At 43.8% G+C, this 25,753-nt stretch overlaps 1 protein-coding gene across 1 annotated transcript in view; it reads left to right on the top strand.

Moving 5' to 3' along the window:
* LOC149345538 (uncharacterized) overlaps positions 1-25,753 on the top strand; it is a 157,723-nt gene that overhangs the window by 92,225 nt on the left and 39,745 nt on the right. The gene's annotated exons all lie outside the window — the stretch shown is intronic.

Here is a 25,753-nt window from a genome sequence, read left to right as displayed (position 1 = left end):
TACGTATTCCAATTCTAAGGCGATAGCCTTTCACGGATTCTCTCCGTGTAGGGGGCAAAGGTAAAGGCAAAATGCCTGACAGAGCCTCTGCGCCCCCACAGTTCAAGGCAGCATGACGTGTCATTTACACACATATTTGCTAAACATATTTTTAGCACACAACAGAAAGCAAAAAAAAATTCAATTATTCAGATCACATGTCTTCAAAGCATTAGTTTTTCTTGAGCATGATAGATTTTGAAGAGGCAGAAGAGACATAATTATGCAATAGGTATTATGTAATAACAAAATTGGCTTACATCAGAAGCCAATCAAAGAAAAGAAAAACCACAATTCATTGGTCCGAAAAATAAATACCATATGCAGTACATAGATCAGTACATAGAAGCATTTCAGAAAAAAACAACAAAAAAACAAGGTTTAGACTGATGTGCAGGGTACATGCTGAAACAATGGCAAATATATTTTACAACCGGGGAGAGAAATAACATAACATAATATAACATAAATAATAGAAATAACATAACATAATGCAACATAGCTGAGGTTACAAGTGTTATCAGGGATGAGCGCAAGTTAACAAAAAGAGAATGCAATGTCACTGCCCACTAATAGCCTTTTATAGTTCTTTTTGAAGTTGTGGAAGGATTGTGTGTATTGTACCTTAAAGTGATCACTTATTATTATGCTAATTGTTTGATAATTCAATGTTTGCCTTCCGTAATTAGTTCTTGTGGCGGGCTTGAGATGGTGTGGTCTACGTATTGGGTATGAAGTGCAACTGTCTACAGGTATTGTGTGCAGCCTATTTTTATAAATCCACTGAAGTAGTTTGAAATAATAAACTTGATCTGCTTTAAGCATGCTGTGTTTAATGAAGAGCGGTTTTGTTCGGAGTCCTCATTTGTCACCAATATAGTTTTCACACATTCTCAATATTTTCTTTTGTACCATGATTAGTTTGGTGTAGTTTGAAGCTGTCGTAGTTCCCCACACTATAATGCCGTAACTGAGTTTTGAATAAAAAAGTGAATTGTATAATGCTTGCTTCAACCAGGTGGGTAGTATATTTTGTATTTTATACATGCAGCCAGTAACTCGAGATAGCTCACTTTTTAATTTGTTAACGTGAGTATTCCATGTAAGGTCCTCTGTAAACCATACGCCCAAGAACTTTTGCTCTGTGACTTCTTCCAGTAGCGTGTCCTCAAATTTCAGATGAACACAGTAGGGGTCTCTTTTATTTGCTGGCTTAAAAATTATGTATTTGGTTTTGCATGTGTTTAAACTCAGCCGGTTGCTTTTAAGCCATCTGGAAAGATGCAGGAGGTAGCTATTAGCTGATGATTCTATGCCCTCTTTTGTGGTGCCAGTGAAGAAGATATTTGTGTCGTCAGCATACATTATTATTTCAGGAGAGTTTGGTATTGACGTTATATCATTTATGTATACAAGAAATAAGAGGGGTCCTAAGATTGACCCTTGATGGATGCCATATTCGACTTTCAATTTTTGTGACACCAGACTGTCGACGCATACATACTGATACCGATTTGAGAGATATGATGTAATTAAATTCTTCGCTGCACCTCGGACACCGTACGCAGAAAGCTTCTTAAGAAGGATATCGTGTTGCACAGTATCGAATGCCTTGTTCAAATCCAAGAAGATTCCCATAGTAAGCAGTTTGTTTTCAATGTTTTCAATTATTTTGTCCTTTATGTTTATCAAAGCTTGTTCTGCGGACTTACCCTTTTGAAAGCCATTCTGCGACTTTGTAATTATATCGTGTTTATGAAAAAAAGACGAGAGCCTATCATTGATAACACGCTCAAATATCTTGGAAAATACCGGTAGAACAGATATCGGCCTGTAGTTGGTAAGCTTTTTCTCATCTCCACCTTTATAAACAGGGGTGACCTTAGCTATTTTTAATTCATCTGGGAACACACCCCGTGTAAGCATCTCACCACGCGTAAGCACACCACGTGTAAGCATCTAATGCCGTATAATGTCGTTACCAAGACGTTTTAGCAAAATGTGTCCGCATTTCGGATGCATGCCTTACATGGGCATATGCCAATCAACAGCCACTCGATACTTAATCGGGTGCAATCGAGAGACATCGGAACATGATATAAAGGGATTTCATAATTATATCATTGTACCTAATGACTAAATCACTAATTGGCAATTAGTAGTAGTAGTTAAGGTACATGTACCCTAACTAACACTAATTAATCAGTGTACTAGTTAAGGTCACGTTAACTATCACTAACTATACATTAGCTAGTATCCCGAAATGAGCGAGTCATACTTAATTATCATTACCTATCACTAATAGAAATTTCTAGACGTTTCGTAGACATTGTGTCGAATATTTTAGAGTTCCATCTCTTGACGAGTGAGTGAGAGGGCATGATGGATGGCATTACAACAATGGTAAAGACCAATTAGGTTAATTAATCTTTGTAGTCAGTCCACATAATAAATATAACCGAGTCGGAAATTGGCCCAGTTGGGGAATCGAAACAGGGTCTCCGGAGTGCGAGACGACCAGTCTAAGCACTCCGCCATGCCAGTTCGATGGTTTGGAATGAACAAAGGCGTGTCTAGCTAATACGGCACCTTCGTTCACTTCCATCTCTCTTCCTTTCCTTACGGTGAGGTTCAGGTGTCCACCAAAATATTCGCGAGAGACATTTCCTTTCCTCAAAAACCAATTTACCGTCGAGCAAGGCGTAGAGCCCAACGGGCGATGGCGTTCTGTGAACCCCCTGGCAGCATTGCAAGACGCTGTCGCGTTCCACTCTTGGAGGTGAAGCTTAACATCTTAACCACGCATCAGTGACACAATCAGCAACACCGCGCTTAAGGCTTTCGCCTCACCGCACTTTAGGTGAGCAAAGTGCCATCCCCCCCCCCCCCCCGAATTTTTTTTGTAGTAGTGAGCTGTCCATTCCATCCATCATCAGTGGGAGGCGGGGGAGGGGTGGGGGGGTTGTTTCGCGCACCCCAGATGGAAGCGCGTTTCTAGGATCGCAGTGTCATATGAGAAGTGGACGTAGAAAATTAGAGAGTAGTATCGCGTCCCAGTTCCGGTGGTCCCGTCCACATGGATCGAAATCGTGGCGGCGATCGTCTTCTTGAGCCGTTCGGTGAGTCGGCTCTTTGAGGACGGTGGCTTGTGTCTCTCAATCCCATAACCTACTGCGTAAGGGCCGAGGTTAACGGTGTTACCTTGTCGGTTAGAACAACCGTTGGTGCATCGCGATTAAGCGCAATGTTTTGAATAAAAAAAATTCAGGGGGGAACTTTGCTGACCTAAAGGGCGGTGAGGCGAAAGCCTTAAGCGCGGTGTTGCTGCTTGTGTCACTCATGTGTGGTTAAGATGTTAAGCTTCCCCTCTAAGAGTGGAACGCGACAGCGTCTTGCAATGCTGCCAGGGAATGCACAGAACACCGTCGCCCGTTCGGCTGTACGCCTTGCTCGTCGGTATAATGGTTTTTGAGGAAAGGAAATGTATTTGTCTCGTATATCTCGGTGGACTCCTGAACCTCGCCGTAACAGGAAGGGAGGAAGATGGCAGTGAACGAAGACACCGTATTGACTTGACGCGCCTTTGTTCATTCCAAAGCATCGAGCTCGCATGGCGGTTTTCTGGATGGCCAGAAGCCGGTCCATGCTTTCGCGAAAGTAAGTTCGGGCATATCTTGCGTCTTTGTCATAATGGTAGCCTGCCATTCTGGAGCGCCATATACAGTGGAGGCCTATCAGCATTACTAAGTCAAACGGTACCCCATCCTCATTTTCTACAGTTAAGTACCGGATGCCATACGGGTCTAGTGGTAATTCTTGCTTTAGGATTCGCTGCAATACATCCCAAAAATAAACCCCTCCCCAACAGTGTAAAAAAACGTGGTCTATTGTTTCCAGCTTTCCGCAAATTAAACAATGAGATCCTCGGGGTAAAAAAATTCCTTTCCCTCTAAAAATTTTTCAACCGGTAAAGTTCCGGTGAGGAGCTTAAAAAAGAAGGTCTTTGTTCCTGGCGGCACCTGCATTTTTTTAACCCTCTTTAAAACATCTCTGCCTGGGCCACCACTGTAGAAGGCCTGTTCAAGGGCCCTGGGAAAACTATATCGCACAAAGCACGGTACAGTTTCTTCCGTTCAACAGTCGAGAGAAAATCATTTGAAAACCGCGCGGAAAGGAATCTCACACTCACAACAATTTCACGGTAAAAGCCGCTGATCCTAAAGTAAACCTCAGTAGTAGTTTAAGGGAGGCGTAGCGCGAAAAAAGACAGGGACGAGAGAGACACAAGACACAGGACCAGCGCTAACTTAAAACTCAAAAATATGAAACGAATTCCCGAGCTCGAGGAACCAAACGCGCATGCCCAGCAACAACTGATTAGATGAAGCGGGAAGATAAACCTAACCTAGCACGACTCGAACACGACCTAATCACCATAACGAGAGCTGGACAGGCCCGTGCCAAACATTCGAGCGGTAACGCGGAAGCGACTACTTAAAATTTAGAAAGATGGATTCTTTTCGAAGCAGAACTACCGACGTTTCACTGATGCACTTATCTCTTCCCAGCTTATGAATGAATGAAGCCTCAAGAACCTCCCTTGCTAGCTGTTCTTTAGAGCGACCAAGAACTTTAGTTTTCCCGAAAAGCGGATGACAACCGCAACTTGAGCAATGCTGAGGCAGATTCTTACTTTTTTCTGATCTGAGGGACCTAGCATGTTCTCTTAGGCGATCATTGAGGCAACGACCGCTTTGCCCTATATAAACACGGCCACAGCTTAAAGGGATCTCGTACACAGCACCTACTTTGCACTCAACAAACTTGGTTACATGATTAACACTGCAAGCCGGTTTCTTCTGGCTTCGACTTGAAAGTGCACAAAGGCTCGACAATTTGCGAGGAGCCGTGAAGACGACGTCCACACCAAACTTTGCCGCTATCCTTTTCAAGTTATGAGAATACTTTGTCTGAACTTGGCCGGATACGGAGACTCTGGATTTAAGACCTTGGACAACTTCCAGACGATTGTGAGAGCTCGAGTGGAAACCCTCTGGGCGAGAGTCGTCTCGAGTTTACCTAAGCCGGCGGAAAGAAAGACAGCTCCTGTCCCGGTAACGTTCTTAGGGGAGGCTTCGGTCCCTCCTTCCATTCAGCGAGTCCTGGAACGTGGACCCAAGTTCGCTCTTAAGACAGCGGTCGACAAGCACGTGTGGTTGGCTTCAGTCCGCAGGATCGCAGCAAAGGTAGACAGCGACGACAAAGCTTGGTGCCATGCTGAAGGCGTCGACATGCTTCAAAAGAGCCTCGGTGGGCAGAAGGACAGCCTGCCGGTACTGCGTGATATTGCAAATCACTTCCGTGAGTCCGACCTTTCCCTTTTGCTTGCGGATAAAGAAGGCGGGTTCGTTGTTTTGCCCCAAGTCCTTTATGACGAAGAGGCCCAGTTTGCCATTAAGAAAAACTTTAAAGAAACCGCCTTAAAACCCAGAACATTCAAGACCCAGGCTGTTGCGCTCCTGAAAGAGCTGAACTTGGAAAGGCTGAGGAAGAGTGTCGAGAAGAGCGAGGGCCACGTTTTGAATGTCTTCTTCAGTGTAAAAACACACAAGCCACAGTGCCCTTTTAGGGCGATTGTTACGGAGCAAACTACAATTTGAAGAACCCTTCAGAGTGAGCAGCGCGGACCAAGTAGTTGATGTGCTTCGTCATGACTTGCGGGGTGCGAACAGTGGCTTCTCCATAGACATTGAAGAACTGTTCTAATCAGTGCCAGATGATGAACTTCTTACTGCAGTTCGTGAAAGCATTGGCTTGTCTGGAAGTGTGGCTTTCCGCAACAGTTGCGGTTTAACGGTGGATGCTTTTTTGGAACTGCTCACGTTTATGTTGTTCTCCACGATTGTTAGCTTTCAGGAGAAGTTTTTTGTCCAGAAACGAGGCATCTGTATTGGTTCTAGTTTTACGCCTGTTTTATGCGAAATATTTTTGGCAAAACCTGACCGTGAGCTTAATCAGATTATGAGGAATGAAAGCGTGGTTCACGTTTTTAGGTATGTCGACGACTTCCTGGTCCTTTTACAACTAAGGGAAGACAACCTTGCGCTCGTTGTTGACTCGGTCTTGGAGCGGTTTCGTGCCGTATCCAAGACCATGAATTTTACTTTTGAATTACCACATAATGACTCTTTACAGTTCTTAGATCTAAGGTTGCGTTTTAACATGACAAGCCACATTTGTTGGGCCTATATGCCACGCTCGAAAAAAGCACAGTTACCTTTTCATTCCTCAAATTCAAAACCAGTCAAACGTGGCATTGCTTCTCTGTCTTTTAGATCCGCGCTTTCCAAGTCGTGTCCCCACAAAGGGGAGCTCAGTTTTGATCTGCAGGCTACACGCCTCAAGAATGCAGTCTACCCTGCGTCGTTGCTCACTGCTGTTGTTGGGGATTTGCTTAAGAAGTGGCGAAACCAAAAAAAAAGAAACCTGATTCCAGCAATGGAATAGATCATAAGAAAAAGTAAAAGAAATAGGAGGTGGTACGCTACATTCACCGCGTATCTCATAACTTGAAAAGGATAGCGGCAAAGTTTGGTGTGGACGTCGTCTTCACGGCTCCTCGCAAATTGTCGAGCCTTTGTGGACTTTCAAGTCAAAGCCAGAAGAAACCAGCTTGCAGTGTTAATCATGTAACCAAGTTTGTTGAGTGCAAAGTAGGTGTTGTGTAGCAGAACTTTTTGCTGGGCTAGTTGGTCCATTCTGACATTGGTGAAAACAGCGCGAAAGAAGAAGCCCGAAGGCGAAACGAGGAAGTGACAGGAAAGAGCGCTGACTGACAACTGAATTTATTGAGCGAAACTCGCGCAATATATAGGAAGGCAGTGCCAAAGATAGTCAGATGCAGTCAACGTCACATGGTGCAAAGAGCCATAAAAGCGATAAAAACAAAACAAGGTGAAAAAGCTAACAGTGAACTGAATATCAAAAGGGATGGTACCAAAATGAAAACTACACTCAATGACTATACACAGTTAATGTCACATGGTGTAAAGAGCCATAAAAGCGATAAAAACATAACAGGGTGAAAGGGCTAAAAGTCAGCAGAATCTCAAGGGGATGGTAACAAAAAAATACATGATGACTTAAACAGTTAATGTCACAAGGTGTAAAGAGCCATAAAAACCGATAAAACATCCATAGCAGGTAACAAGGGTAAAACCGATAAAAAATGACGAGATGGAATTGTGGAAAGAATAAAAACTAACTGAATGTAACAACGTATGGCTAAAACATGCACATACCTTAACAATAAAACGACGAAACAGTGACACTCAACGATTGAAACATGCGTAGTCAACAATAAAAATTAACAATGTTGTTCCAAAAAGGCAAGTTCACTCCTGTACAATGATTTTGACGCGTCACTGACACATTCCAAGCCCTTTCTTTTTATAAAGAAAGCCTCCTTCAACTCCCGGGCTACGCTGTCTCTACTCCTATCAAGAACAATAGTGTCGCGTAATCGAGGCATGCATTTACAATCTTTGCAATGAAGCGCTAGATTAGAGCCAGTGCCTTTTTCAAGTGAGCGCTCATGTTCCCTTAAACGTTCGTTCAGGCACCTTCCGGTTTGACCAATATAAACTTTGTCGCATGTAAGCGGAATCTGATAAATCACACCTTCCCTACACCTGACGAACATGTTGCCATGCTTTACGCCACAGGTTTGCTGTCTTGGCTTTTCATTATTTATCCTGTGACACAACGTAGCTAGCTTGCAAGGGGCAGAAAAGACTACGGGAATCTCATATTTATTTGCAACCTTTTTCAAATTATGTGCTACCCGGTGGGAATACGGGATAACGGCAGGCCTCACCCTCCTATTGCTTTCCTGTGTAACGTTTTTCTTCTTGCCTTTAACTTTCTGAAGCAGAGCTTCAGTCACTGCCGAAATCACAGTCTGCGGAAAACCTGCCTGTATTAACCGTGCGGTCTGCAGTTGGAAGCTCTCTTGCATGCAATGCTCGCATGATTTTGTTAGTGCAGATCCTAATCCTGATGTGGCTATGGCTCTTTTAACTGTTTTTGAGTGAGCTGACTCGTAGGACAACAGCTCTTTTTGACTTCGAGGCTTGTACATCCAACAGAATCTATCTCGTTCCAAGGAGAGTTCCAAGTCCAAAAACTGTAACTTGTTGTTTTGTGGAAATTCACAAGTGAATTCCAAACCATGGCTCAGTTCATTAAATGCATCTAGAATTTCTTTTACAGTGGCTCTGTAAGCTGGTGCGTCTTGCTTGGTTAATACAACTAAAAAATCGTCGACATACCTGAAAACCTTTAATACTTTGCTCTTGTCGAACCTATCGTCCAGATCTTTGTCAACTGCTGCGAGAAAAATATTACTCAACACTGGCGCTACACAGGACCCTATACAAATTCCTTTCTTCTGTATGTACACCTGATTGTCAAACTCGACCACAGTAGCACTAAGGTAGAATTCCAACAAAAGGGCTTGGAATGTGTCAGTGACGCGTCAAAATCATTGTACAGGAGTGAACTTGCCTTTTTGGAACAACATTGTTAATTTTTATTGTTGACTACGCATGTTTCAATCGTTGAGTGTCACTGTTTCGTCGTTTTATTGTTAAGGTATGTGCATGTTTTAGCCATACGTTGTTACATTCAGTTAGTTTTTATTCTTTCCACAATTCCATCTCGTCATTTTTTATCGGTTTTACCCTTGTTACCTGCTATGGATGTTTTATCGGTTTTTATGGCTCTTTACACCTTGTGACATTAACTGTTTAAGTCATCATGTATTTTTTTGTTACCATCCCCTTGAGATTCTGCTGACTTTTAGCCCTTTCACCCTGTTATGTTTTTATCGCTTTTATGGCTCTTTACACCATGTGACATTAACTGTGTATAGTCATTGAGTGTAGTTTTCATTTTGGTACCATCCCTTTTGATATTCAGTTCACTGTTAGCTTTTTCACCTTGTTTTGTTTTTATCGCTTTTATGGCTCTTTGCACCATGTGACGTTGACTGCATCTGACTATCTTTGGCACTGCCTTCCTATATATTGCGCGAGTTTCGCTCAATAAATTCAGTTGTCAGTCAGCGCTCTTTCCTGTCACTTCCTCGTTTCGCCTTCGGGCTTCTTCTTTCGCGCTGTTTTCACCAATGTCAGAATGGACCAACTAGCCCAGCAAAAAGTTCTGCTAGATTACCTTTCTTATACAGTGGGCCCTTCGTTATGTGTTTCTTCTCCTACGGCACAACTGGATGCCCTCGTCAACAACATCACATGGTCAACCTGCCGGGCCAGGTACATCACGTTCTGCATGAAGAAGGGATTGGTACCCTGTGACCTCAACGTCCTCTTCGGTGCAGTCCGGCCTTCTTTTGGCCACGTAAAGAGGATATGTAGAATTCTACGATCTGAGCTGTGGAGGCAAGTGCGACTCTTTTATGACGGTTTGCGTGTCGCCTGCTACTGCCAACATCCTGATTGGGTCGCTGAGAAGAAGTTTCGCGAATATAAACGACGTGCAGCTCAGGCTATAGAGTTCCGGTGGTGCCACATCTTGAACCACACACCTAAGGCTTCTAGCATGAAACAGAGAAGCGGATTCGTGAAGGTGCTGGGGCATGTTCAAATCACAAGCGAAGTAAACAGGGTTCTTGTGAAAGGACCGAAGTTCAGCCTTGAACCTACGGTTAGGGCACACGAGCACCTGTCACTGAATAGGTGTATTGCTGGAAAAGCGTCCCCGGAGAACCGTGAGCGCTGCTTGCTGGACGGAGTGGATGCTTTGTCAAGAACAGTATCGAGGAAATCCCCAAGCGACCGATCCGGAATCAACACCGTCGTCACTTTTTTCAAGGATAGACATCTCCGGTTACTGCATTCAGACAAGGAAGGAGGGTTTGTCGTGGTGCCGCCCGGAATCTACGGAGAAAAGACCCGCTGTGCGGTGGAAAAGAACTTCACTCAGACGAACCTCAAGCCGAGTAAAGTGAAATCGCGAGCTGTCGCCCTCTGCAAGAACTTGGAACTGGAGCAGTTGGCAAATTCTATAAGTAAGTGCAAAGAAAAGACTCTTAGCATGTTTTTTACTGCAAAGACTCACAAAGAGGAGGTTCCGTTCCGGTGTACTGTTAGTGAGCGCTACACTTACCAAAGGCTTATTAGCCAATACCTGTTAAGGCATTTAAACTCTCTTGTCGTTGATGATCCCTTCTGTACGATGAACTCGACGGAAATTATTGCTTTCTTTCAATCCTGCAAAGGCATTGGAAGTGTGTTTTCGGTAGATGCCAAGGACTTTTTCTATTCCATTCCTCACAAAGAGTTGTTCTCAGCTGTTCAGTCTTGCATTGAAAAGAAAGGTGTGTTGTTTCAAAATTCAGCGGGTATTTCAATGGAGAGTTTTCTTTCTTTGTTGGAATTCTACCTTAGTGCTACTGTGGTCGAGTTTGACAATCAGGTGTACATACAGAAGAAAGGAATTTGTATAGGGTCCTGTGTAGCGCCAGTGTTGAGTAATATTTTTCTCGCAGCAGTTGACAAAGATCTGGACGATAGGTTCGACAAGAGCAAAGTATTAAAGGTTTTCAGGTATGTCGACGATTTTTTAGTTGTATTAACCAAGCAAGACGCACCAGCTTACAGAGCCACTGTAAAAGAAATTCTAGATGCATTTAATGAACTGAGCCATGGTTTGGAATTCACTTGTGAATTTCCACAAAACAACAAGTTACAGTTTTTGGACTTGGAACTCTCCTTGGAACGAGATAGATTCTGTTGGATGTACAAGCCTCGAAGTCAAAAAGAGCTGTTGTCCTACGAGTCAGCTCACTCAAAAACAGTTAAAAGAGCCATAGCCACATCAGGATTAGGATCTGCACTAACAAAATCATGCGAGCATTGCATGCAAGAGAGCTTCCAACTGCAGACCGCACGGTTAATACAGGCAGGTTTTCCGCAGACTGTGATTTCGGCAGTGACTGAAGCTCTGCTTCAGAAAGTTAAAGGCAAGAAGAAAAACGTTACTCAGGAAAGCAATAGGAGGGTGAGGCCTGCCGTTATCCCGTATTCCCACCGGGTAGCACATAATTTGAAAAAGGTTGCAAATAAATATGAGATTCCCGTAGTCTTTTCTGCCCCTTGCAAGCTAGCTACGTTGTGTCACAGGATAAATAATGAAAAGCCAAGACAGCAAACCTGTGGCGTAAAGCATGGCAACATGTTCGTCAGGTGTAGGGAAGGTGTGATTTATCAGATTCCGCTTACATGCGACAAAGTTTATATTGGTCAAACCGGAAGGTGCCTGAACGAACGTTTAAGGGAACATGAGCGCTTACTTGAAAAAGGCACTGGCTCTAATCTAGCGCTTCATTGCAAAGATTGTAAATGCATGCCTCGATTACGCGACACTATTGTTCTTGATAGGAGTAGAGACAGCGTAGCCCGGGAGTTGAAGGAGGCTTTCTTTATAAAAAGAAAGGGCTTGGAATGTGTCAGTGACGCGTCAAAATCATTGTACAGGAGTGAACTTGCCTTTTTGGAACAACATTGTTAATTTTTATTGTTGACTACGCATGTTTCAATCGTTGAGTGTCACTGTTTCATCGTTTTATTGTTAAGGTATGTGCATGTTTTAGCCATACGTTGTTACATTCAGTTAGTTTTTATTCTTTCCACAATTCCATCTCGTCATTTTTTATCGGTTTTACCCTTGTTACCTGCTATGGATGTTTTATCGGTTTTTATGGCTCTTTACACCTTGTGACATTAACTGTTTAAGTCATCATGTATTTTTTTGTTACCATCCCCTTGAGATTCTGCTGACTTTTAGCCCTTTCACCCTGTTATGTTTTTATCGCTTTTATGGCTCTTTACACCATGTGACAATAACTGTGTATAGTCATTGAGTGTAGTTTTCATTTTGGTACCATCCCTTTTGATATTCAGTTCACTGTTAGCTTTTTCACCTTGTTTTGTTTTTATCGCTTTTATGGCTCTTTGCACCATGTGACGTTGACTGCATCTGACTATCTTTGGCACTGCCTTCCTATATATTGCGCGAGTTTCGCTCAATAAATTCAGTTGTCAGTCAGCGCTCTTTCCTGTCACTTCCTCGTTTCGCCTTCGGGCTTCTTCTTTCGCGCTGTTTTCACCAATGTAGGTGTTGTGTACGAGATCCCTTTAAGCTGTGGCCGTGTTTATATAGGGCAAAGCGGTCGTTGCCTCAATGATCGCCTAAGAGAACATGCTAGGTCCCTCAGATCAGAAAAAAGTAAGAATCTGCCTAAGCATTGCTCAAGTTGAGGTTGTCATCCGCTTTTCGGGAAAACTAAAGTTCTTGGTCGCTCTAAAGAACAGCTAGCAAGGGAGGTTCTTGAGGCTTCATTCATTCATAAGCTGGGAAGAGATAAGTGCATCAGTGAAACGTCGGTAGTTCTGCTTCGGCCGCCGCGGTGGCTCAGCGATTATGGTGCTCGGCTGCTGACCCAAAAGACGCGGGTTCGATCTCGGCCGCGGCGGCTAGAATTTCTTTGGAGGAGAAATTCTAGAGACCCGTGTACTGTGCGATGTCAGTGCACGTTAAAGAACCCCAGGTGGTCGAAATTTCCGGAGCCCTCCACTACGGCGTCTCTCATAGCATTAGTCGCTTTGGGACGTCAAACCCCATTAAACCTAAACCTAAGTTCTGCTTCGAAAGGAATCCATCTGTCTAAATTTTAAGTAGTCGCTTCCGCGTTACCGCTCGAAGGTTTGGCACGGGGCTGTCCAGCTCTCGTCAGGGTGATTAAGTCGTGTTCGAGTCATGCTAGGTTAGGTTTATCTTCCCGCTTCATCTAATCAGTTGTTGCTGGGCACGCGCGTTTGGTTCCTCGACCTCGGGAATTCGCTTCATATTTTTCAGTTGTAACTTAGCGCTGGTCCTGTGTCTTGTGTCTCTCTCGTCCCTGTCTTTTTTCGCGCTACGCCTCCCTTAAACATGCTTTACCAACTGGCTCAGAACACCACTCTGCTCAAGATCCTCAGTAGCAGAGACTACGTGCTCCGGCAGCAGGCGCCGCAGCCTAACTTGGCACACGATGCGCAAAAACGGGTTTATTGTGTCCCCCCCCAAAAAAAAAAACAAACAAACAAAAAAAACGATTGACCAGCTGCCGCAAAAACAGAGGGCGCAGTCCCAGCCCTCCGTCTCGAACCCGTCTGAATAGGCTGGTCCGGCTGCAGTGGTCACTATCAGACGAGCCACCGAACTGGCTCTCGAGACTAGAGCCGCTGTGCAAATTGCGTGAATTTTAATCTGATGAAGCCAGATTCATGCTGGCTGACCACGACAGTGCCGTGTGTATGTACAGGGTCTGTTCTGAAAGTAGTAGGACTGGTTTTTTCCTAGGCGAACGGGCGGACGAGAGGTGGTCTGCGCGTGCAGGATCGTTTTATTTATTTATTTATTTATTACAGTACCCACAGCGCCGTGAGGCATTACAGTGGGGGGGAAGACGACTCAAACACAGTCGAAAAAGCAGGAAATGCAGATAAAAAGAAGATAGGCAAGCAACTGAATTTACAATCAAACAAGCAGACAGGTAACACTTTCACAATCATTGAAGAAACAATGGCTCACTTACAATGCATATTTCGCAGTGAGGAAAAAAAACATCAGTGGAGGTAATGGTAGCAATATCATGTGGGAGTTTATTCAATTCTCGAATTGTTTGGGGGAAGAAGGACATCTTAAAGAAGTTCATTTTACACGTGATCTCTTTAATTTTAAAGGCATGATCAAGACGCGGTGAGACATAATCGGGATGTCGCAAATAATGCTCCCTGTTAATACCAGTCTTATTGTGAAAGACACTGGAGAAATTTTAGTCTAAGAAGTTTCCTTCGCTGCTGGAGTGATTCCCATTCAAGGTCATTCTTTGCAGCGGAGACGCTAAAATTTCTGGAGTAGTTGGCATTAACAAATCGCACGGCCAAGTTCTGGATCCTTTCAATCTTGTGAATATCTACCAGCAGCCAAGGGTCCCAGACACAACAAGCATATTCAAGTACTGGTCTGATGTTAGTTTTATACAGGAGCTCTTTGGCTTTAGGCGGTAAATTCCTCGCATTTCTGCGAAGAAAACCCAGCACTCTGGAAGCCTTGCTAGTAATGTAATCTATATGGTCACGCCAGGATAAATTTGCAGTAAAGAAAATACCAAGATATTTATGTTTGAACACTTTTGACATTTTTCCGCGTTAATACTGTATGAAAAGTCATGACATTTTTTTTTTCCTAGTAAAACACATGTACACAGATTTTTTCACGTTAATATCCATGCGCCAAGTATTGCACCAGTTAGTAATCAAGGACAAATCATTCTGTAGGGCACTGCAATCGTTGGAAGTATGGATGACCCTGTATAGAACGCAGTCGTCTGCAAACAGACGCATTTTTGAAGAAATACCACAACATATGTCATTCATATAGATTAAAAAGAGGAGTGGCCCCAGAACCGACCCCTGAGGTACACTAGACGATACGTCTGCCTGATCAGACTGCGCTCCATTTAACACTACTATCTGACGTCTCAAATGTAAATATTCTTTAATCCAGGCAATAACTGATCAATTTATGTTGTACCACGATAGTTTCTCAAGCAGTAAAGAATGGGGGACTAAGTCGAAGGCTTTTCTGAAATCCAAATATAAACAGTCAATAGTGAATCCGTCGTCCAAGGCACCAGCCAGATCATATGTAAATTCGCTCAATTGCGTGACACAAGAAAATCCACTACGGAAACCATGTTGCTGGGGGGATAGTAACGAAAAAGCGTTCAAATGATTTATTATGCTAGTAAAGAAGATATGTTCAAGCACCTTACAGCTAATACTCGTCAGCGAGATTGGACGGTAATTTGAAACGATACTGCGGGGCCCCGACTTGTGCACGGGCACGACGTGAGCAAATTTCCAGTCATCTGGCAAAGCACTTTCTTGAAGCGATTTCGTGAAAATAACAAACAAGTATTTTGATACCGGGCCTGCGCACGAAGAAAGTAATGCAGCCGGTAAGCCGTCTGGCCCCGTGGCTTTTGAAGCATTCAATTTTTCTAACAATGTTTGAATTCCTCGCAAATCAAAATCAATGTCTTCCATGTGTTCTGCGCCCACATCGGTTGTCTGCGCGTTATAGTCATGGCTGCTAAGGCGTCCAGCAAACACAGAGCTAAAGTATTCGTTGAAAAGTTTTGCTTTTACATGGTCGACATGGATCAAATTGCCGTTATCTTCGAGCGGCGGAACTGATACTGCATCTTTGGCGTTCAATTTGATAAGTTGCCAAAGTTGCTTTGGGCGCCTCTGCATCCTTGAAGGAAAAGACTCAAAGAACTTATCTTTTTCTATTTTCAAGACACGTTTCATGTCCTTAGTTATTTGCTTCAGTTTTTGGCCCAAGCTGAACGAAGGCGATTTCTTATACGCAGCATAAGTAGTCGCCCTTTTTCTGGCGATCCTGCGCACCTCCCGATTACACCAAGGCTTTGATCTACTGCGTCGAGGCGTCATTATCCATGATGGCACATATTGATCGCGCAACTCCAGAAGTTTATTTTTGAATATGTTCCACAACGTTTGCACATTTTCGGTTTCCGCTAAAGTTTCGAAGACGTCGTAATACGCATCTAAGGAAAGTGCTACATCATTTGTACGGGCTTTCTGATAGCTGTAAATGCGTCGCCGAGGACAATTAGCAACTTTTGCGTAGTGCAGATTTATCTCACAGTAAACAACATCATGGTCACTAATACCAGGGAGTATAACTGGAGGCCTTGCAGCCGTGGGAGCGTTCGTGAATATCAGATCTAAAATATTAGCTCCACGCGTAGGCTGATGGACCAACAGAGTCAGAGAATAAGAGCAGCAAATTTCAATGATTGCGTTAGTTGACGTGCTCTGTACTCTCGAAGTAGGCCCTTGATCCCCCCAGCCAACTTCTGGGAGATTGAAGTCACCTCCTATTACCATGTAGTCCGTTTGCACAGCCTCAATTGCATCATTCAGCTCATGCAAAGCATTTCCCGGATCACTCGGCGGGCGGTAAAATGAACACAAAGAAACAGTTTTGCCATTTTCAAGTCTAAGAATAGCCCAGATGGCCTCACTTCGGCCAAATTCTATTTCAAGTACCCTAGAGCTAATCGCTTCATCAATTAGTATGAAGACACCTCCTCCACGACAGTTTCGGTCCTTCCGGTAGCAAACATAATTTCCGGGGAAAATTTCTGTATCGCTAACAGTTTCATCAAGCCAGGATTCGGATCCGAGCACCACAGAGGGCCGAGTCATGTCAAGGAGGGCAGCGAATTCATCTGTTTTATTCTTAATGCTCCTACAGTTCACAATCAAGACCGAAAGAAGAGACCGATTTGCCGACTTTTGTCAATGAACAGGAACTACCTGGTCAAGCGATTCATCAAATATATACTTGACACCGTTTAGGTACATGGTATCGTACTTTAAATGCATTTTGTCACTTTCTTTTTTAACCTCCTTGCTATATTCTGACGACCGCTTCCTTTTCATTCTAACGGTCGCAGAAAAATCTTCCGATATGCTTATCTTGGATCCTTTAAGCTCCTTCGCGTTTGACAAAACCGCTTGCTTATCTTTGTACGAATTGAAGTTAGCGATAATCGGTCGAGGTCGATCTTCTGAAAACTTCCCTAAGCGATGTGCCCTTTCAATTGCAATGTTGTCGCATTTCAGCGTGGAAGCATTTCAGCATTTCACTTTCTTTTCTACTGTGTGGTGTGATTCTCGTTCGTCTTTATCTTCAATACCAAAGAACAACAAGTTGCATCGCCTACTGCGGTTTTCAATGTCATCCAGTTTACGTTCCAGAGTGCGCAGCCTTGTATCCCGAGCTTCACAACTTTTTTTACACTGTAACACGGTGTACTGCATTTTATCTATCTTAGCTATTACCGATTCTAGTTTTGTTATGCGGGTATTTAGGCTGGCCATTGCAGACTTATTTTCAGCCTGGTATTGTTCAATGTCAGACAGTTTGTTTTTTATCTCCTGCTGACCACTTAGCAGCTGTTGCAGGACTGTGTCATCGCCAGGGCCCGGGTTTAGCTCAACGTCTCCGCACAGAAGCAACAGAAGGAAATAAAATGCAAAACGGCGATATAGCATGAAGTGGTGCCGTTTTCGGCGCAAGCAACTATGGCGGAACGAATGCGAAATGAGACTCGAAAAAAGCACAGGGGGTGGAACCGGCAGAGCATATGCAGAATGCCTACTATGAAAATCGATGCCACTAACCTGCAGCAAGAAGAGCGCGTGCGTGAATGGTACAGCCATGTCCGTACCGGTTCCACGCCCCAACTGCTGAGTGATGTTCCGCGCCTTTTGTAGTCTGTAGCCGACTGGATTATCGGTCCAGGGTTCGTTGGGCAGAAGCAGGCAGCTGCCAAATTCAGCGTTGAAGCACATTTCCTCATCCCTTTCGTTGCGGTCAAAGTTGGTGGTTGTCCATGGCGGGCAGGTGAGCGACGATTCCCCGTCCGGTGACCGGTGTGCAGATAAGCCGGTAAGTTGATTTCCCAGGAAAGGTTGGCTTGCAGTCGAACGAAGCAAAGCCTGCAGCAAGAAGAGCGCGTGCGTGAATGGTACAGCCATGTCCGTACCGGTTCCACGCCCCAACTGCTGAGTGATGTTCCGCGCCTTTTGTAGTCTGTACCCGACTGGATTATCGGTCCAGGGTTCGTTGGGCAGAAGCAGGCAGCTGCCAAATTCAGCGTTGAAGCACATTTCCTCATCCCTTTCGTTGCGGTCAAAGTTGGTGGTTGTCCATGGCGGGCAGGTGAGCGACTATTCCCCGTCCGGTGACCGGCAGGCGACCGGCCGTCTTCCAATGGACTCGTCCTGTAATTTAATGCACCAAGCCAAAAATCTTTGCAGTAAGAACGGTAAGAAAAAGCGTAATCTTGTTAATATGACAACACCTTTCGCAAGTTTTTTAAGGATGAGTTGGACGTGATTATTCCATGTTAGGTGAGCGTCAAATATAACTCCAAGACTGTGTGTACGGAACAAGTTCAATGGTCGATGTACCTATAACGAGGTCACTGTTAATGAAGGTGTTTTTATTTTTCGCTTGAAATAACACGGCCTTAGTTTTAGTGCTATTAATAGAAAGTGAGCTGAATGTGCTCCATTCGTGTAATTTACTTAGGAAATTATTGCAGCGTGGCACAAGATCATTAGGATCGGAAAAAGTAAAAAACAGGCTAGCATCGTCAGCATATGCAATGAATTTCGCAGTATTATCAATGTTTGTGATGTCGTTAATATACAGATTAAACAGTAAGGGCCCAAGAATACTTCCTTGTGGTATCATAGAATTAATTTCCATGATGTCAGAGGTGTAAGTGTTGATGATAACCCGCTGGCTGCGAAGCTGTAGGTATGATCTCAGTAGATCTAGAAATACTCCTCTAAATCCATAAAGCTGAACTTTCTTTAATAATGTTTTATGATTAATGCTATTGAATGCTTTTGAAAAGTCAACAAAGATACCTAGAGTTAAAAGTTTGTTTTCTGTTGCCTTCAAAATTAGTTCTTTTTGGGTTAAAAGTGCCAACTCTGCTGAACGGCCTTTGCGGAATCCAAATTGAGAATTCGTCAGTATGTTATGTTTATCACAAAATGTAGTCATCCTGTCATTAATTAATTTTTCTATGCCTTTTGAGAATACTGGAAGAATACATATTGGTCTGTAGTTGGAGATTTCTTTTTTATCGCCACCTTTAAAAAGAACGCTAACTTTTGCTAGCTGCATTGCTTCAGGAAATATGCCTTGCGTAAAGCAGATATTATAGATATGCGTAAGGACGGGAGCTAGGATATGTATGACGTACTTTATTGGTCCGATTTGTAGATCATCGGAATCTCGGGACCTGCTGTTACGGAACATTAGGAACGTGTTTTGGATTTCATCGGCGCAGGTAGGCTCCAAAAATGCGCTAACACAAGTTGTATCTCTGATATATCTTGGGCTATGTGAATCATGTCGACTGTCATTTGATGCTGTGAAAAAGGAATTAAACGAGTTAGCTAAAGATCTTCCTGATTTTAAGATACCATTCACAGCTATATCCGGAATGTGGTCTTGGTTTGTGTTATTCCTGCCAAGTACCATGTTAAGTCTCTTCCAAAGGATGTCGCTACGTTTTACTACTTCCGTGTTAAAAAGATTGTGAAGGTAATGCGTTTTCGCTTGCCTAAGAACTGCAGTCAGTTTATTTCTAAATTTTTTAAACGTCTTTAAATCATCCAGTTCCCGCGTTTGCAAGAAATGCCTGTAAAGTGAGTCTTTCCGTTTGATCATTTTTAACATGCTTTTGGTAATCCAGGGATTTCTCGATTTCTTGGTCTGTATCTTTTTGTGTTTAAAACATTTGTTGTAACAAGATTTGAACAAAGTTAAGAAGGCGGCATAAGCGTGATCAGGGTCACATATTTCGTACATTACTCCCCAATCAATCTGCATCAATTCCTTCTGAAATTCTTCTAACGTAAATGGGTTTATATCTTGAAATACTACAGACTGACGATCATTAAAAGGTTTGGTTTCAATACCTGCCTCAGTAAAAAGAAAAATTGGCAAGTGGTCGCTTATTTGTGCACCAATAACTCTTGAGGTAGTATTGTCAGTGCACAGATTAGTGATAAAAACATCTATCAGTGTAGTAGAATCATTTTGTATTCGAATAGGTGCAGTAATTAGACTAGTACAGGCATTTGACTCCAAGAGTCTTAATAACTCACACTGGGACCCTGATTCCTGCAGCATATTAATGTTTATATCTCCCCCTACCACTATGTTGTACCTATTTTTTTTTAGATAGATAGATCTTTATTTCAGACAACAAGGTCTCGGATACAGGGGCAAAAGGCAGATGCACTCTGCCTGACGGGGCCCAAGCACCCGACACAATGCTCAGGACAAGCGGCAAAAGAAGCACAAACTTCATACATTCTCATTACAAAAAACAACACATAATTTACAAGGTAAAAGTAGGAGGAAGATGCATACTTTTGCAATCACATAATTAAAGTAAATATTTACAAGGCACAACACAACATGAAAAACACGAGAATTCACAGAGTTGACGGAAAAACAGGGACATCAAGAATTTCTGTGTGAACAACCCTTTAATCATTCGGGCGAGAAAGGAGGTAAGCTTTAGCATTTCTATTGAAAGACTTTTGGGAAACAGATTTCTGAATAATTTCTATGGCCTGTGAGTGTTTATTTAGAAGACTGGGAATTAAATATGAAAGCAGTTCGGTTCCATAGTTAGTCCTCACGAATTGTACTCTGTAACTGACGTGTCTTAATTTATAAAGCGCGTCAGTACTAGAGTTTAATTGAACATATTTAGTGGGATGATGTTTGAAATCGTTAAACACATAAGAAAGCAATTTCAAGTCAAATAATTCATTGACTTTTAGAATAGAATGCTTAGAGAAGTACAAACCTGTATGATCATTGTATGCAAGGTTTTCGACATATCGTATTGCTTTTTTCTGTAATGTTATCAGCCTCGTGAGGTTAGTTTTCGTTGTAGATCCCCAAACAAGTAAACAATAATGAAGATGTGATTGAATTAGGGTATAATATCATTGCCACTTCAGCCATTTTGGAACAAGGTCTCGAAGTTTATATAATACACATAATGACCTTGATATACTGGCATGAATCTTATTAATATGCACGGTCCAACTCAAGTGTTCTTCAAAGATTATGCCTAAAAATTTGTAGGAAGAAACACGTTCAATTACGGTTTTTTTGGAATGTAGGCTTAATTTCACTGTTATCAGGCTTGTTAAATGCCTTAAATACTATAAACTTTCTTTTATTAACATTTAACTCTAGTTTAATTATTTTCATTTGCCCAGCTCAAAAACTCATCCAGAAATTCAAAAAAAAGCGGATGTGCAACCAGTTGGCTGTTGGTATACAACGGCGAAAAGGTTACTATTAGACACTACGGTTAGTATTTCAAAATCATTGCTACATCGAGTGTAGGGCTCACCATCAAAAAAATTTTTTAACATCAGCAGAACACCACCACCTTTTTTTCAGAGCGGTTTAAATAAAATGTGCGATAACCAGAAACAATGAGTATGTCGTAGTCGTCCTGATACCAAGTTTCGGTAAGCATGATGACGTCATATGAAAAACCAAAACAAAAAATAATGCATGCAGTTCATCTTGCTTGTTGTTGCCGGATTGAGTGTTCAAGTGAAAGAATGAAATGACATTTCTTTTAGCTGAATAAAGATCTGTTACGGCTGATGGTGCTAGTGCAATGTTACTCATAGCCATATTTGATGATAGGGATGATAGCCAGAATCAGAAATGCTGATTATTGCATTTTATCTAGGTCCTCGGGGCAAGCCACACGAAGCACGTTCGATGTCTCAGTTTTCCTAGCAAGTATTTTGCCGTCCTTTACCCACGCATACTTCCAACCTATTTCCTTCTTTTTGGCAACGGTTTGTACCAGAGGCTTTTTAAGGGCCGGACACAGGTGCTCGTTAACATAGATGGGTGATCTGCCCGAAACACCAATGTCAGAGGTAAGGATGTGCTTTGTGCGGGATTTTGAAAGGAGTGCATCGCGCTTGGCCCGTGCCCAAAACTGGATAACTATGTTTGGGCAACCTCCATCTTTTCTGGTAACGCGGTGGCAAAGTTCAATGTCATCTTCATCGATTTGTTCGTCGCAGGCATCCCCGATTTTCTTTACCAAGTCTGTCACGCTTTCATCTTCAGTAGACGGTATGCCTTTCAGCTCGATATTTTAAAGCGAAAGCTTTACTACTTGCACTTTCAGCCTTTGGCGTGGCGCGGCGGTGCCACCACTACCGGCGCCTAACGCCTGCGCTCTCCGCTAGGAGCGCAACAGGTGCTTTGTGACGTCACGCCGAAGAGAACGGCGACCGACTCGCGCCGTCGCAAGCCGCGGTGGTGATGGTGGTGAAAAACTTTAATCAAAGAGAGCTTGAGGGTAAAAAAAAAAAGAAAAACCCTGCTGCATGGTCGGTATCCTTAGTCCGGGACACCGCATGACGAGGCCCCGTCTCGCGCCCGCTTGACCAGAGCCCTTTGGGACTCCAGTGTGGAGCAGTTGAGGAGGGCAGTCTCCCATGCCTCTCGGGTGGGGGTGGGGGAGGGGGGAAGGTGAGGATTCTGAGTACATGCCCACACCATGTGAAAGATATCGCAGATCTCTCCACAGTGCGGGCAGCGCCCATCTGTGTTCGGATCGAAGTGTTTTGCCATTGCAGGACAGAGAAGGGTTCCTGTCTGCAGGCGCCGCAGAGTTCGCTCCTCCGCCTTACTCAGCCCCTTGGCGGGTGCCGGGTAGAGACGGTGGCTGTCGCAATAATAAATTAGGATTTCGCAGAACCGCAGAAGCGGTTTATTAGCTTCTGAGCCATGAGAGCTAGGATGAGGAGCCCGGTGTGTGAGCGCTCGGGCGGCCGCATCAGCGGCCTCATTGCCTCGTAGACCCTGGTGGCCAGGAGCCCAGATCACTTTTGTGCGAGTTGGATCGGCGAGAGCGCGTCTTAGAATTTGCGAGGCAAGAGGTGATATTTCGCCTGCAAGATAATGTTCACAGGCCCGGCGAGAGTCTGTGATTACCGTTTTCGATTTTGGATCGGCGGCAGCGAGAGCTATTGCGACTTCCTCCGCTCGTGTTGAATTTGGGGCTCGAAAAGATAGCCCGGCGGTGCCACCACGGCGTGGCCTCCGCGATCGAAGCGCGCTTCTAAGGCGGAAGCCTTTAATGCCTCATCGTTGTAAGCAGGAGCTGTCGACAGAAATGTCACGCTTTTCAATTCGTCGAAACGGTCGTGACGTCACAGTGCGCGAATTTCAAACGGGGCCAATTGTACTTTGGCTACTAACCATGCAACCAATTAAAGGTATCGTTTAGTGACGCTCCAAGTAAGTTTGACTGAGTTTAATTAATTCCCTACTTAACCAATTAGTCAAACCTTTCTAGTCAGACCAGATAAATAAATAAAACCCAGTAAGAAATTTGCCGAGCTCGGGAATCGAACCCCGGTCTCCGGAGTGCGAGTCGAGCACGCTACCACTCCGCCATGCTCGATGGTTTGGAATGAACAAAAGTGCGTCTAGTGAATACGGTGTCTTCAACAACGTTGAAATTCGGGCTTGTTGGTTCATACTTTGGAGCAATAGCGCAAACAGGACAAGGGACAAAAGAACGTAGAAAGAGGTTTATTTTGTTCTGTGTTGACATAGAAAATACAAAACAAAACGGATGAACTTAATGCTCTGATGAGTCAAGCACATGCGCAGTGACGCAGCACTGAGCACGTCAGTAATGCAGTAAGAAAGCCGATACTCGACCGCCGCGCAGGACGATAAAGTATGTCGACCATTTGCGCAAGAACAGCCTCGCTCATTGACAGAGCGTCCACGCGTGCTTGTTCAAAGAGGCGCGTGCGGAGGCGCTGCAACATTGGGAACATTGTTCTTTGCGGACGCCCATTTAAGGATGCCACTCCACGCTGCCGCCACAAAACGAACATGCCAACACACAAGAGCATATTTTGAAACACTTCGGGAGAACTAGTGCGCGCTTCCAGGCGGGTTAAAAACATGCGTGACACTAATTTCCAAAAGGTGCGCGCAACTACACACTCAAACATTGCGTGCTGCAAAGTTTCTAAAAGACTCAAAAAAAGAAGTAGATTACCTACGCTCACAGTGATTTTGCGCATGCCTTGAGATGATACGGTACAAATGCATGTATAAATTCTTGTGTTTTGGTATCTAATAAAGTTGTTGGAAGTAAGCGCTGTGTGTGTCTACTCGTTCTTTTGTCCCTTGTCCTGTTTGCGCTATTGCTCCGAAACGGTGTCTTCGTTCACTCCCATCTTCCTCCCTTCCCGTTACGGCGAGGTTTAGGTGTCCACCGAGATATGAGAGACATATACATTTCATTTCCTCAAAAACCAATTCACCGACGAGCAAGGCGTATTTGTCCGCGTTTCAGATTGACCCAAGTTGTCGTGACGTCACCGCGCGCGAAATTTGACGGGTGTCCACCGAAATATGTGAGACAGTTACTGCGCAACTTCCTTTCCTCAAATACAATTTTCGGCTAGTGTCTACTGAGATATGTGAGACAGTTAATGAGTAATTTCCTTTCCTCAAATACAATTTTCATTTTCTTCATTACGGCCCCTCTTTCTTCTTTCACTCACACTTCCTCCCTTCCTGTACGTTGCGGTTCAGGTGTCCACCGAGATGACAGAGAATTACAGACCATTTCCTTTCCTCAAAAAGCGTTGCGTGCGAAGGGCAACGCACCGCGCCGGACAGGTGGTGGCGTTCTTTGCACTCCGTGGCAGCGCTACAACACGCTGTCGCGTTCCACTCCTAAAGGCGAAGCTTAAGCGTCATTAATTGGCAGTTGCTTTCGCGATTTCCCGGCCTAACCAAGTTGAGCCACAGCCATTTTTTTATTTCTGGAATACTGCTCCAGACTTGTTATTCTTTGTTTGTATTGTTTGTATTACATTGTTTGTTTGTAGTACATTGTTTGTATTTAAATATTTCAGTAACTGATATTACACTATGTGTCTATATTTATTCTGTTGCGTCGCTAATTTATGCGTTGTGTATTTTATATTATGTTGCATATTGAAATTTATTTTCATGGGAGGTCCCGCCCGCGGTCTTGTACCATGGGACCTCTCGCTGTATACAATTGCAACTTTTATTGTATTCCTCAATAAACTTTCAACTTTGAACTTTCTTTGCTCTGAGCTATGCGCGAACTGCCTTAGCTCTACGAGTTCTTTCTTGGTGTCTGCTAGCGATTGTGCTAGTTGCTCTTTATCTCGTTTTAGAGCCGTGTGCTCTTTCTTTAGGGCTTCAAGTTTGTCCCTTGTCGTGCGAAGGGCTTCAAAGGTGTCACTCAAGAACCCCAGGTGGTCGAAATTTCCGGAGCCCTCCACTACGGCGTCTCTCATAGCCTTAGTCGCTTTGGGACGTTAAACCCCATAAACCAAACCAAACCAAAACTGATGCTTTGTTTCAATTCATCTACTTCGTTCTTAAAATCAGCGTTTTGTTCATTCACATATTTCAACAGTTCTTTGATTGACGTGGGTGCTTTCTCACCCATTGTGAACAGCGAGGATCAAGGCGTTGAGCGAGTAGCAAATGCTATGAATTCTTATGAATTGTAAATGACTGCTACACACCTGCAAATAAGTGCAGAAGCGATAAGGCCTTGGTCGATGCGCTCGCTCCTAGAACGCTCGCTGTTGTGTGTCTTTTCCGATGTTCGTAGGCCAATTTATAGGTGGAAGTCCAGGCTTTCCATTCAGTGCGCAGGCGCGTAGATAGGGTCTGACGCGGAAGATTAGGCCACCGAAGAAGCGGAGTCCTCCGGAAAAGCAGATAGCTTTCCAATGCAGCACGTTTCGTCCCTTCGGTGCACACAGCCTGCAAAGAATTGCAGAAGCGGTAAGGCCTTGGTCGATGCGCTCGCTCCTAGATAGCTCGCTGTTGTGTCTGCTGCACAAATGCTGCACTTGCAACTGAATTTCATTTCGGAGACCAAAGCTTATGTACA

This window comes from Amblyomma mixtum, chromosome 4, assembly GCF_055824585.1.
Source record: "Amblyomma mixtum isolate Tamu chromosome 4, ASM5582458v1, whole genome shotgun sequence".
Lineage (NCBI taxonomy): Eukaryota > Metazoa > Arthropoda > Arachnida > Ixodida > Ixodidae > Amblyomma > Amblyomma mixtum.
Note: the sequence above shows the minus strand (reverse complement) of the source record. Positions and strands in the feature narration are given on the sequence as shown.